General features: G+C 45.7%; 1 pseudogene; it reads left to right on the top strand.

The window, feature by feature from the left end:
* Nucleotides 1-540: 540 nt before the first annotated feature.
* On the top strand, nt 541-6,824 carry LOC124975314 (Y-box-binding protein 1-like; annotated as a pseudogene).
* The last annotated feature ends 4,915 nt before the right edge of the window (nt 6,825-11,739 follow it).

Here is an 11,739-nt window from a genome sequence, read left to right as displayed (position 1 = left end):
AGTGCTTACCTCAGTAGAGCATGCAGTGCAGCGCCGGGGTATAAGTGATCATGGAATTGGTACACACCCCATTCCATCTTTTGGGTTTCCCCTCATAACCTACAGTGTCTGGTAAGGAGACACCTGCAATATGGGATGGCCATGTTCCATGTGAAGGTGTGTCGTTCCACTGGTGGCTCATGAAGACAGGAGTGAAACATTCACTCAGCATGTTGGTATGAGGGCTGGAAGATCCTGAATAGCAAGGAGAGATGTTCTGTGGTCATGCCAACCGCCAGGCCCCTCGTCCTTTGCTGGTGCATCAGGACTCTGGTGCACCCAGAAACTTACCTCCTGGGATTTTTACAGGGGCTCGACAAACTGTCTCATGATGCAGAAATATCTTGGCAATCTGCATTGGCACAATGGTTCGTCTTCTTGACCAGACAAATGCCCCTCTGTCACAAGGGCCTGTGGGATATTGCCAGGAGTCATCTAACTAACCCCTGCAGGGAGCATACTACAAACCATGGAATAAAATATCAGCCTGGTGATGGCACGATGAGCACAGGATCACAGGGCTTAACACCAGGTTTGAACATAGACCGTGCTGAAGTTGGAACAGAGAAATCTTCCAAGCTGAATATTGGAAAGGGGAGAGTAAGGACATTTGGGAGGCAAGAAATCCTGGAGAGTGTCATGCTGGAAAACAATTTCAGAAAAGAGACACTATAAAACTCATCATTGTTCATGATCAGCCTGCCAACTCCATGACATATATTCTGCCTCATCATACACTACAAAGAGGAAGTAGTTATTGCCCGTTCATTCTGTTTGCTGCCATGAACGCTGACCCTAATTTTGTTGGAAGTACATCAATGCCCTTGCAAATTCCTGTCTCTTTCTGTTCCTCCCAAGGGTCAGCCGAATATATCTAGGCTGATTCCTATATTTTTCTGACACAAGAACCATGATCAAAGACTTCCCAACATCACAGCACCTACCCAAGACCTCCAATTTAAAGCAGCTGATCCTGGGATATGCAACACAAATCCCTGGCTCTCTGAATGAAGAGTGCAGCGCAATCTCAGAAATTTAATCCCCGAAAGGACTATGAATATTCACTTGTGAAGATCCTACGTCAGCAAACCTGAATATCAAAACAGAAGTGGTTCCATAATAACCCACCTTTGAATAGAATTACTGAGGTGGAAAAGCGTACCACAAGCATGTGCAAATGGTCAAATGTGTTTTCTTTCTTGACTTGTTTCCTTCCACCGACAACAATCCATATGCCTAATGTCACTGATTTCTTCTTCCAGTGTGACATCTTGGAAAGAGGGTTTCTTGTATCATTCTTAACCCTCCAAAGCACAATGCATTCATTCCTAGATCCCCGGTAAACATGAGAGCAACTCACAACCCGAGTTGTTGTTCTGCTTTACCCAATTCTCTGCTGCATCTCTTGAGGAAGTCCATCAATATTAACAAGAGTCTATAAATGGGCTCCATTCCTCTTGACACTGGAGCTCCAATGATTTTGGGAGAGTGCGTTGTAAATCCCCCATAATACCCCTGAATGCTAGCAATAGAGGCAAACATCGATTCAGCCCCAAATCCTACCAAGATTCATTAAGAAGTCACATGCAAGCCAACGTAAAACAAAAGTGTCAGAGAAACTCCAGGGAAAAGAGCAACTGTCTTTTTTGTTCACCTCTTGGTTTTCCATTTGACATTGAGATTCTCATGGAATGTGCTCAGGTGTGGAAGTCCCCTTCATTGGCAGTGAGTTTGGGAGTGTGTCCAAGAAACCAGGAGACTTCCAGGTACAAGTGCGGGTGTCATTTCGAACTTTCTGCCACTGAAACCTGGTGAACGATGCGCAGTGTAAGAAGGTGGTGAAGAATGATTCCCATAAGCATACTCATGAGAGATGGTTGATCTCTCTCCTAAGGAGATTAGAGTGAGGTGGTGGAAGTAGTACTCTGAAGAAATGCAGGTGAGTATGCAGCACCAGGCTCTCGGAGCACATCTGCAAACTCAAATGTGTCAGTGGAAATGGCTTGCATGTGAAAATGGTGCTGTATTCCAGTGTTGATTAATTTTGTGAGTAGATGAGAAAAGAAATAAGAGGTGAGAGGATGGAAGGTCAGGAGACTCAGAATCAGTGTCATTTGTTTGTTAACTCTGCAATCTAGCAGAGCAGCTGGGGACTTGATCCCGGGCCTGGAGCATGCGAGGCAGGAACTCTAAGTGATGGTCTATATCGCCAGCATAGGGATGGCTTCTCTGAGTTACAAAACTTGATCACTTACAGTCCTACTTTGTGAAAATGTATGCAGACAAGCAATCATGACCAAGCCAAACAATGCCTAAGGAATTCTTAATCCTCTTGTTCACATGTGTCCAGCAAAGAACTCTTTTGCATGTCAATACCCAAGGCCAGCGGTGTGTCCTAAGGGAAAGATTTTTCCCCTCTTCCCTTAAGGAGAAAAATGGATGTTACTGATCCCTGAGCACAATTTGTATCAGGGATCCAAGGATGCCAGGAGAAGGGGCTGCTCAATTCATGTTGATAACCTTCTCCCCTGGCTCCTGCTGCAGGCTATCAGCCCCTGTTGTGCCCAAAGGCTCGAGACCCCACAAGGACCACCAGAGACCACGATCAATGAAAGCAGCAAAGAGTCATTTATTAGCAAGTTCAAACCTGGTCCTCTGCGTCCTCAACCAGTGACGCTAAGAGAGGCCCCGAGCCCTCGTTAGCAGGGTTTTTATAATGAAAGGCAAGCAGTTTTACAGTGTTATTTTAATTGGTTAACATTTGAACAGCTAAACATTAGTCCTCCTCTGGTTGGGTCCGGCAAATCTATTTGATTCTCATTGGGTCCTGCCAGAACTGAACGGTCCTAGTGGAAGAAGGGAGGAGGGAAGGGGTGAACTATGCTGGAGATGAGTCAGGGCTAAGCCCCGCTCCCGTCCTTGATGGATAAGGTCTCCAGGCAACCGCACATTTCTCAGACAAATATCTCTTAACAACCTTGGTAAGCACAGGGGCCCAGCAGTCCTGTTTGTCCTTGAGACAGTTAGCAGCACAGATACCACCCTGCTCTCCACACCCCCACAAGGTACAGTGGAACAGACTGGGACCCAGGGCTGCCTGAGAGGTTGTGGGTCAACAAGCTTAGCACTGGCACCAGTGGATTTGCCCTCTGACCCCTGGACAAGAAAAACCTGGGACTTCTTCAGAGTCAGGAAACTAGCCTAGAGGCCTAACAGCCACACAGAGAATTGGGTGGTGATTGCTAACCACAGTGGAGCTTGCAGTGTGGAGCCGGGTCTTAAGTGATCTTTGAATTGGGACACATCACATTCCATTTATCTGGTTTCCCCTTCTAAACTACTATTTTGGTTCAATATCAACCAATCCCCAGAAACTCAAAGTGCACACATGGCAATGCAAATCACACAACAAGGTTTTATTACAACCTGCCCCTCAGACCACTACCATGACTGGGTGGGGAGCAGCCCTGAGGGATGAGAAAGCACTCTACTTAAGAAATTTCCAATCATTCACATACAAAGACCTGTACATTACTGGTTAACATTTGAAGAGCTAAACATTTGTTTTCTTTTGGTTGGGTCCTGCCAATTTATTTGAATATCATTGAGTCCCGCCAAAACTGAATGGTCCTGGAGGAAGAAGGGAGGAGGGATCGGGTGAACTATGCAGGAGATGTGTCAGGTCTAGACCCCCTTCCCTGTCCTTGATAGATAAGGTTTCCAGGCAGCTGCCCATTTCTTGGACAGATATTTCTTAACAACCTTGATAAACCCCGGGTGTTGGGGGCTGTGCCATTGGGATGCACTGGGATGGCGGTTGTTTTGATCACATTGGGAGTGAGGAGGTTGATTGATATAAGCACACCCAGGTGTTTTTTCATTGACCATATTCAGTTAAGTCCACGCACACAACACATGCACAGGTGTTCCCAAGTGCTTCTGCTCGGGCCTGCTCATTTTAACCTTTGCCATGATAGGGCAGCTGGTTCCTCTGCCTGATCTCAACTGGTGTGGCCCCGCCCTCCACCTCCTGGAAGGAATATAAGCGGGCAGTAGGCAGAAGGCAAGGAGCAGCAGTAAGCAGAAGCAGCTAGTGGAGAGAAGAAGAAGCTAGAAGAAGCAGCTAGCCCTCAGATAGGTATCACCTAGTTCACAGCATGCGGGATGCAACTCTAAGAAATAATAGATCTCTGATAAGCGTAGAAGCCTCTCTTTCTCTAAAACTTTCTCTATAAGAAAAGCCTATCTTTCTCTGAAAGCCTCTCTTTCTCTAAAATCAGGCAATCTCTTTTTCCTCAATAAGCTAGGGAATAAGCAAACAAGCAAGGAAGCAGCACAGGAATAGAAGTATTTTATTTCCAGTCCACCTCCGATAAATACCTGCACAATTGTTGCCATGGGCAGTGACACCCGGGGGCCCAGTAGTCCTGTTTGTCCTGTATTGTCTCTTAAGGGTAGTACCTGTGCGCCCTTCCCTGGGTAGAGATTTTACGGGCCAGTTCCCGAAATGTCTTGTTCATACAATGTGGCTGCACAGATGTCACCTTGTTCTCAACATTCCCCCCTTCAGTTGTTCATAATGAGGAATCATGCTCATTCGTGTGTCATGCATATTCATCCTCTTGAGTCGGTATTCTCTCGTATTGTTGCCTTAGCACCATCAGTTACACGGTGCTTACATGACCCTTAACAATAGCTATTCCAACTTCCAGAGGCAGATGGCTTTCATTGCCTTCATTTCCTCGATTTGACCCATTCCCCTATTTCTACACTAACTGCCTGTCCCTAATTCTGGCTTCATCCCCCCCTCCACCTTTTGCTTTAGGAACTCCTTTCTTCTATGAGGAAAAGGGGCACCAATAATTCTGGCTGCTTCAAAGCTGAAAGGGGGCAGCGAGGGGCAAGCAGTTTTGAGTTCCCTTTTTAAAATTGGGTCAATAGAGGGATCCAACTTAGAAGTCTCGTTGGGGAAGAGCAGATTGTAAAGTCATCTGGGGATGGATGCTTCTAAGAGAAAAGAACAAAAAGACATGAGTACTGAAATGAGATTATTACAAAGCAAATGTTGCAGCATCTGAAACATGTCAATGAATATCATGAAGATGAAAGAAGTCAATCTCTTTCCAGGAGGTGGAAGAACTGAGAAATTGCTCCCATAATAAGGCCTAACAAAGGCTTGAGAGGACAAGACATTTATTTGGGAAGTTTATCATTGTCCAGGTTATTAGGAATGTAAACATGGTCCAGTGGCAGAGCTTCATCTGATTGCTGTGTCTGTATCAGTGACCACAGGATGGTGAGCTTGGGGCTGGGGCATGTGCTTCACCAATTTCCAATGAACTTTCCAATTTCTTCCCACTGAAAGAGTTGAATTGTCCCTTTCAACTCCTCCTCACTGGAATTTGGTATTTTGATTTTAAGAAAGGCCTTTGTGAGTTCGATCGGTAGGGGGAGCGGAGAGCGGACCCCAGAGAGCCCTGAGCAGCCCCACCTCCGCTGCCAGCCTAGTTACCATCACACCCCGGGAGGAGCCACAGCTGCCGCAGCCGGCCCCAGTCACCATCACCGCAACCATGAGCAGGAAGGCCGAGATCCAGCAGCTGCTCGCCGCCCCTCTCTCATCGCCCCCGCCCTCAGCGCTGCCGACACCAAGCCCTGCACCACGGGCAGCAGCACAGGGAGCAGCGACCCGGGCGACTGCTAGCGGGGACAAGAAGGTCATCTCAACGAAGGTTTTGGGAACAGTAAAATGGTTCAATGTAAGAAACGGATATGGTTTCATCAACAGGAATGACACCAAGGAAGATGTATTTGTACACCAGACTGCCATAAAGAAGAATAACCCCAGGAAGTACCTTCGCAGTGTAGGAGATGGAGAGACTGTGGAGTTTGATGATGTTGAAGGAAAAAAGGGTGCAGAGGCAGCAAATGTTACAGGCCCTGGTGGAGTTCCAGTTCAAGGCAGTAAATACTCAGCAAACCATAACCATTATAGACACTACCCATGTCGTAGGGGTCCTCCACGCAATTACCAGCAGAATTATCAGAACAGTGACAGTGGGGGAAAGAATGAGGGATTGGAGAGTGCTCCCGAAGGCCAGGCCCAACAACGCCGGCCCTACAGCAGGCCAAGGTTCCCACCTTACTACATGCGGAGACCCTATGGACGTTGACCACAGTATTCCAACCCTCCTGAGCAGGGAGAAGTGATGGAGGTGCTGACAACCAGGGTGCAGGAGAACAAGGTAGACCAGTGAAACAGAATATGTATCGGGGTTATAGACCACGATTCCATGGGGCCCTCCTCGCCAAAGACAGCCTAGAGAGGATGGCAATGAAGAGGATAAAGAAAATCAAGGAGATGAGACCCAAGGTCAGCAGCCACCTCAACGTCGGTACCGCCGCAACTTCAACTACCCACGCAGACACCCAGAAAACCCTAAACCACAAGATGGCAAAGAGACAAAAGCAGCCGATCCACCAGCTGAGAGTTCGTCTGCTCCCGAGGCTGAGCAGGGCGGAGCTGAGTAAATGCCGGCTTACCATCTCTACCATCGTCAGGTTTAGACATCCAACAAGAAGAAGTGAATATGAAATTCCAGCAATAAGAAATGAACAAATGATTGGAGCTGAAGACCTTAAGTGCTTGCTTTTTGCCCGTTAACCAGATAACTAGAACTATCTGCATTATCTATGCAGTATGGGGTTTTTATTATTTTTACCTAAAGATATCTCTTTTTGGTAATGGCAAACGTGTTTTTTAAAAAAGCCTGATTTTTCTCAATACACCTTTAAAGGTTTTTAAATTGTTTCAAATCTGGTCAAGTTGAGATTTTTAAGAACTTCATTTTTAATTTGTAATAAAAATTTAAAACTTGATTTTTTTCAAAAAAGTCAACAAACTGTAAGCACCTGTTAATAAAGGACTTAAATAATAATAATAAAAAAAGAAAGGCCTTTGCCCATGAGGAGGGTGCCATCTAACCTTCTGGCCCTGCCTAAATTTATGTTGCCAGAGCTGGTCCTCAGGACTCACAAGGGTGAATATCTGTCCCTTCCCTCTCAGTATTCAGTGAATTCTCTTTATCCTGAAGTCCCTGTGGATTGCTCAGCATGAAAAAAAGTGTGATATTCTAAAGCTCTGACTTCAGGTCCAGAGGAGGCAATCAGAACCAAAGCCCAACTCTGGCCAGAATTTGTGTTTCTCAAGAAGGAAGCACCAGGGATACCACAGGAGAAGAGCAATGAGAGGGGAAAGAGGGTAGGAGGAGCCTGGTGAAGACAGAAGCTGTGGACTGTGGAGGGGAGCAGGAAATGCAGTGGCTGGTTGAGGCTCCACAACTAGGATATTGACAGAGCAAGTCTTAAGCCAAAACAACCCACTTCTGCTTCACATCACTAGGTGCCATATGTGCCTGAAAACCTGTGTACAGAAACCAGAGCTGGCCATGAGCAGGGTTGAGTTCTTGGATCTGTGAGCCAACTCCGAGTTTCAGAGGGAGAAAGTGAGTGAAGTTTCTCTGGGCTTCTGTTCTCAAACCTACAACCTGAGGATCACTGCACACAATCTTTCTATCACCCCTGCTCAGAACTTTTCTGAGTCACATCCACAGTCACCCAGTTTGTCTATCATCCATATCAGGACTCACCTGACTCACATTCACAGAACAACATGACACTGCTGTATTCAGTTCTCTTCCTGGCCATTCCCAACCCAGGTCACATGAGGAATCTACAACACAGAAATTTGCAGCCACTGTCTGCTGTGTGCTGATGTATTCATTGTTGCATCAACTCCATTTAATACAGTAATTGAGCAAAAGATAATAATGTGGAAAAGTGTATCTAGAATTTGCTTCCTGCACCCCAATCTAGTAGCCATTCCACCAGGAAGAGACAATTTTACTTCAAAAAGGAGCTGAATGCAACAAATATTTATTTGATTTGTTTTATGTTATTTATAAATGAAAATATCCACCACCATTCTTGACAGAATTATACTGACCTATCAGTCATTGATGGTTCAGGGGAAGTCTCTGTGAATAGAGAACAGTGAACACTTCCTATGAGCCTGACCTTGTCCTGTTGTGCCATGGCCACAGTCAGATAACTATAGACTCAGAAGCACAGCCAACCAAAAACAGGTGATGATCAGCACTTGATCCTTGGAATCCACAATGAAGAGATGGTGTCTTATGATTATTAGTGAAGTCCAGGTCACACATCCTCTGCATCAGAGAAGTTAATAATAAGCTCATAACTGCTCTCAGAGAGCCTGGTGATTGACATCCACTCAAACACAGGTAGGTGAAGGTGAGGGAACCTGGGGGCCTCTGAAGTTCCAGTAGGACTGTGGGGCATGGAGCAGCACAGGGAGAGGCTCAGAACCTAAGAAAGGTCTCCATACAGTCAAAACACAACTTTATCCAACACATGTGCTTGGCCTGGGCTTCTGTAGCTCTCCTCGGTGCTGCTTCTCCCTCTGGGTACAGAGTACAACATGGGAATGACCCCAAAACACTGGAACTAAACATAGGAAAGGAGAACACACACTCAGAATGTCGAGTACTTTCTTCTGGGAGCAGCTGACCACTCTGGGAAAGAGTCCAGAAAAATGAGGAAGTAGGTCATAAGGAGGACATCAGCTCTCATCAGCTTGAATCAGAGCCCTTGAAGGACCACAGGAGGGCCTGAGAGAACAGAGACCCTTCTTCAAGCTTTTGCCAGGGAGGACTCTGGGAATAAGGCAACCTGTGCAGAGGGAGGCTCAGGTGTGGGTAAAGGAAATCTCTGCTTCAGGCCTTCTGAACCTCAGCACAGTCAGACCTGGCAGAGCTAGGAAGGACACCCTGCAGAAAGCCTGTCAGCAGACTCAGATATATTCACTTAGTGACAGGACAGCCAGGGGTCCATTGTCTCTGTGAACCACCACAAGATGGGCCATGAAGTGTACCACAGGTTCAGAAGCACTCCTGCCCCACACGTGAAGAAAGCAGCACAGAATGTCAAACAGGATCCCAGAGTCAATCCCCCAACCAGCTCCACCAGGGACAGGCAAGACAGGAAAGACTCATTAAACCACAAAGATCAAGGGTGTCCAGGGAGAAATAAGAAGTCCCCAACAATATTTTTATAAAGAAATAACACTAGATAGAGTGTGGTACACACCAGAAGGTGACTGAGGAAAAGCTGCAATGAAGAAAAACTGGGTTGTGCATAGGTCAGGGAGGATCCTGAGCTCTGCGAGGTGAGGGCACTCACTCACAGATCCAGAGGAAACTGAGTACTGGTGGGTGAGTGGCACAAATAAAGAGAAACCAGAGGATCCTGAGTACAGGTGGTCAAGGGGGTGCTAACAAGATGATGAAGAGAAGACTGAGAAATGAAGTAGGAGGAGCTGGGTAAGAGTGTTCAGGGAAATGAGCAACTGTGTGCAAGGGGTGCTCACCACAGGACTCAGAAATCCTGGAACAATGTTGGGGGATTTGAGTTTAAGAGAGAAACCAGAGAAGGTTGAGCACTGTTAGGCTATATATTCTCAAACACAGGAGCCATATAAGGCTGAGAAAGGATACTTAGGGGAACTGAGTCCACGGTCCAGAGGAGAATGAGAAATACTGGGTGAGGGGTGCTAACCCAGAGGTCCAGGAGAATACTGAGCACTATTGGATGAAGTGCAATCACTGAGATGACATAGAGGGGACAGTTTACTGGAGGGTAAGAAGCACTCCATAACAATATTCAGGGGAAAATATGCACCTGTGTGAAGGGGCACTCATCACAGTACTCAGATGACAGCAATGTTGTGTGAAGGGAGATTAAGCACAGACCCTGAGAATATTAAGCACTTTCAGGTGAAAGCTCATCTACACGACCCAGTGAAGTCTGAGCAAGAATTGCCTTAGGGAAGATACAAAAAGATAGAAAAAAGACTGAGCAGTATTAGTTGAGGGCACTCATGCAACTGACCCAGAGAAGAATGAAAAAGGAATGTTTAGGGAACTTAGAATAAAGTAACAGAGAAGACTGAGCACTATTAAGTGAGGGACACTCACACTCAGGACCAAAATGGGACTGATTAAAGACAGATACGGTGTATTTAGCAGCTTAATCAAAGAAGACTTAACCACTGTAGGATAGGTGCAATCAACTAGAAAACCCAGTGGAGTTGAAGCACTGTGGGTGAGGGGCACTACCCAAAGAATCCAGAACATCCTCAGCAATGGGTGAGGGGAGAATTAGGAGAGGACCCACAGAAGCATGAACAATGTTAAATGAGTTTTTGTTTACCACAGAAGTCAGAAGAAACAAACTTCTTTTGGAAGAGGTGTGCTCATCAGGATAACTCACAGCCTTTGAAACCTTATCAAGGGAGTCCCTCAGGCAATGGTCTCAGGTAGTTTAGAGGTGGTTTGACAATGCAGCATTTTCAAAGATCTGGAGAAGTCCTCCACGTTGACAGGAAATTGTTCATGGACACATATCACACTGCAATTTACAGAGTGAAATTTGTCTCACTCAACTTTCCTACAAGATTTACTCTATTGTCAAAAGGGAGCAACTAGTGACATATCAGAGAAGATTCTGAAAATTCTTAAATATATTTTCTTCCACTCTTCAAAAAAATGTCAGAAATCCTGTCTGAACTACATCACCCATAAGACATCAGTTCTTTGATAAAAGGTGAGGAAATTGTCAATGATGAATGGTAGAATGAGGTCCTCAGTGCTGTGGGTATTGACATCCTTAAAAATTGTCTTGGGTTTTCAGACATTGGAGAGGAGCCTGTCTGCGTGGCAACACAAAGGACCTGTTGAGGTTTTTGGAACAGGAAGTATCCACATTTCTCTAAAATTTCACAGAAGTGTTGGCCTTGACACACAGATATAAGTCTGAAATGGTGCATTAGAAGGAATGGGACACTCCCAGATATGTCACTCAAAGAAAAAAGTTGCTGAGGGCTCAGTGAAGACAGAACACTATTGCTGCAACTCTAACCTCCAATAATACCCAGAGGGGACTGAGCACTGGTGGGAAAGTGGTGCTCACCCACATGACTCAGAGGACCCTGACTAATGGTGTGGGAATGGAGATGAAGTACAGGGCACAAATAATAATGGGCAATGTTGGGAGAGGGTTACTCACCCACAGGATTCAAAAGATCATGAGTAATTATGGGAAGGTGAAATTAAGGCAGAAACCAGAAAAGATTGAGCAATGTTAGACTCTCTATGATCACAAACAGAAGTCAAAGGAGGTTGAGTTAAGTTAGGTTATGGGAACTCAGTACATGTCACAGAGGTGACTGAGCACTGCTAGGTAGGTGGTGCACACTATAAGGTCCCAGAATATACTGGGCACTACTGGAAGTGGGTGCTCATGCAGAGGACACAGAGGAGACAGAGTACTTGACGGTAAAGGGCACTCCAACACAATATTCAGAAAAAAATTAACTTCTGTTTTAAAGATGTTTTCACCAGAGGATTCAGATGACACTGAGCAATGGATAGTGAAGTGAGATTAAGGACAATACCCAGAGAAGACTAAGCAATGTCAGGTGAGGGACACTCACTCACACGACTCAGAGTGGTGTGGGCAAGAATTACCTTAGGGAACCTAAAACAGGACACAGAGAAGACTAAACATTCTAAGGTGATGGATCTTCCACAAAATCACCCAGATAAAATGAGCAAGAAATGG

Source organism: Sciurus carolinensis, unplaced genomic scaffold (genome assembly GCF_902686445.1).
Source record: "Sciurus carolinensis unplaced genomic scaffold, mSciCar1.2, whole genome shotgun sequence".
Classification (NCBI taxonomy): Eukaryota; Metazoa; Chordata; class Mammalia; order Rodentia; family Sciuridae; genus Sciurus; species Sciurus carolinensis.
Note: the sequence above shows the minus strand (reverse complement) of the source record. Positions and strands in the feature narration are given on the sequence as shown.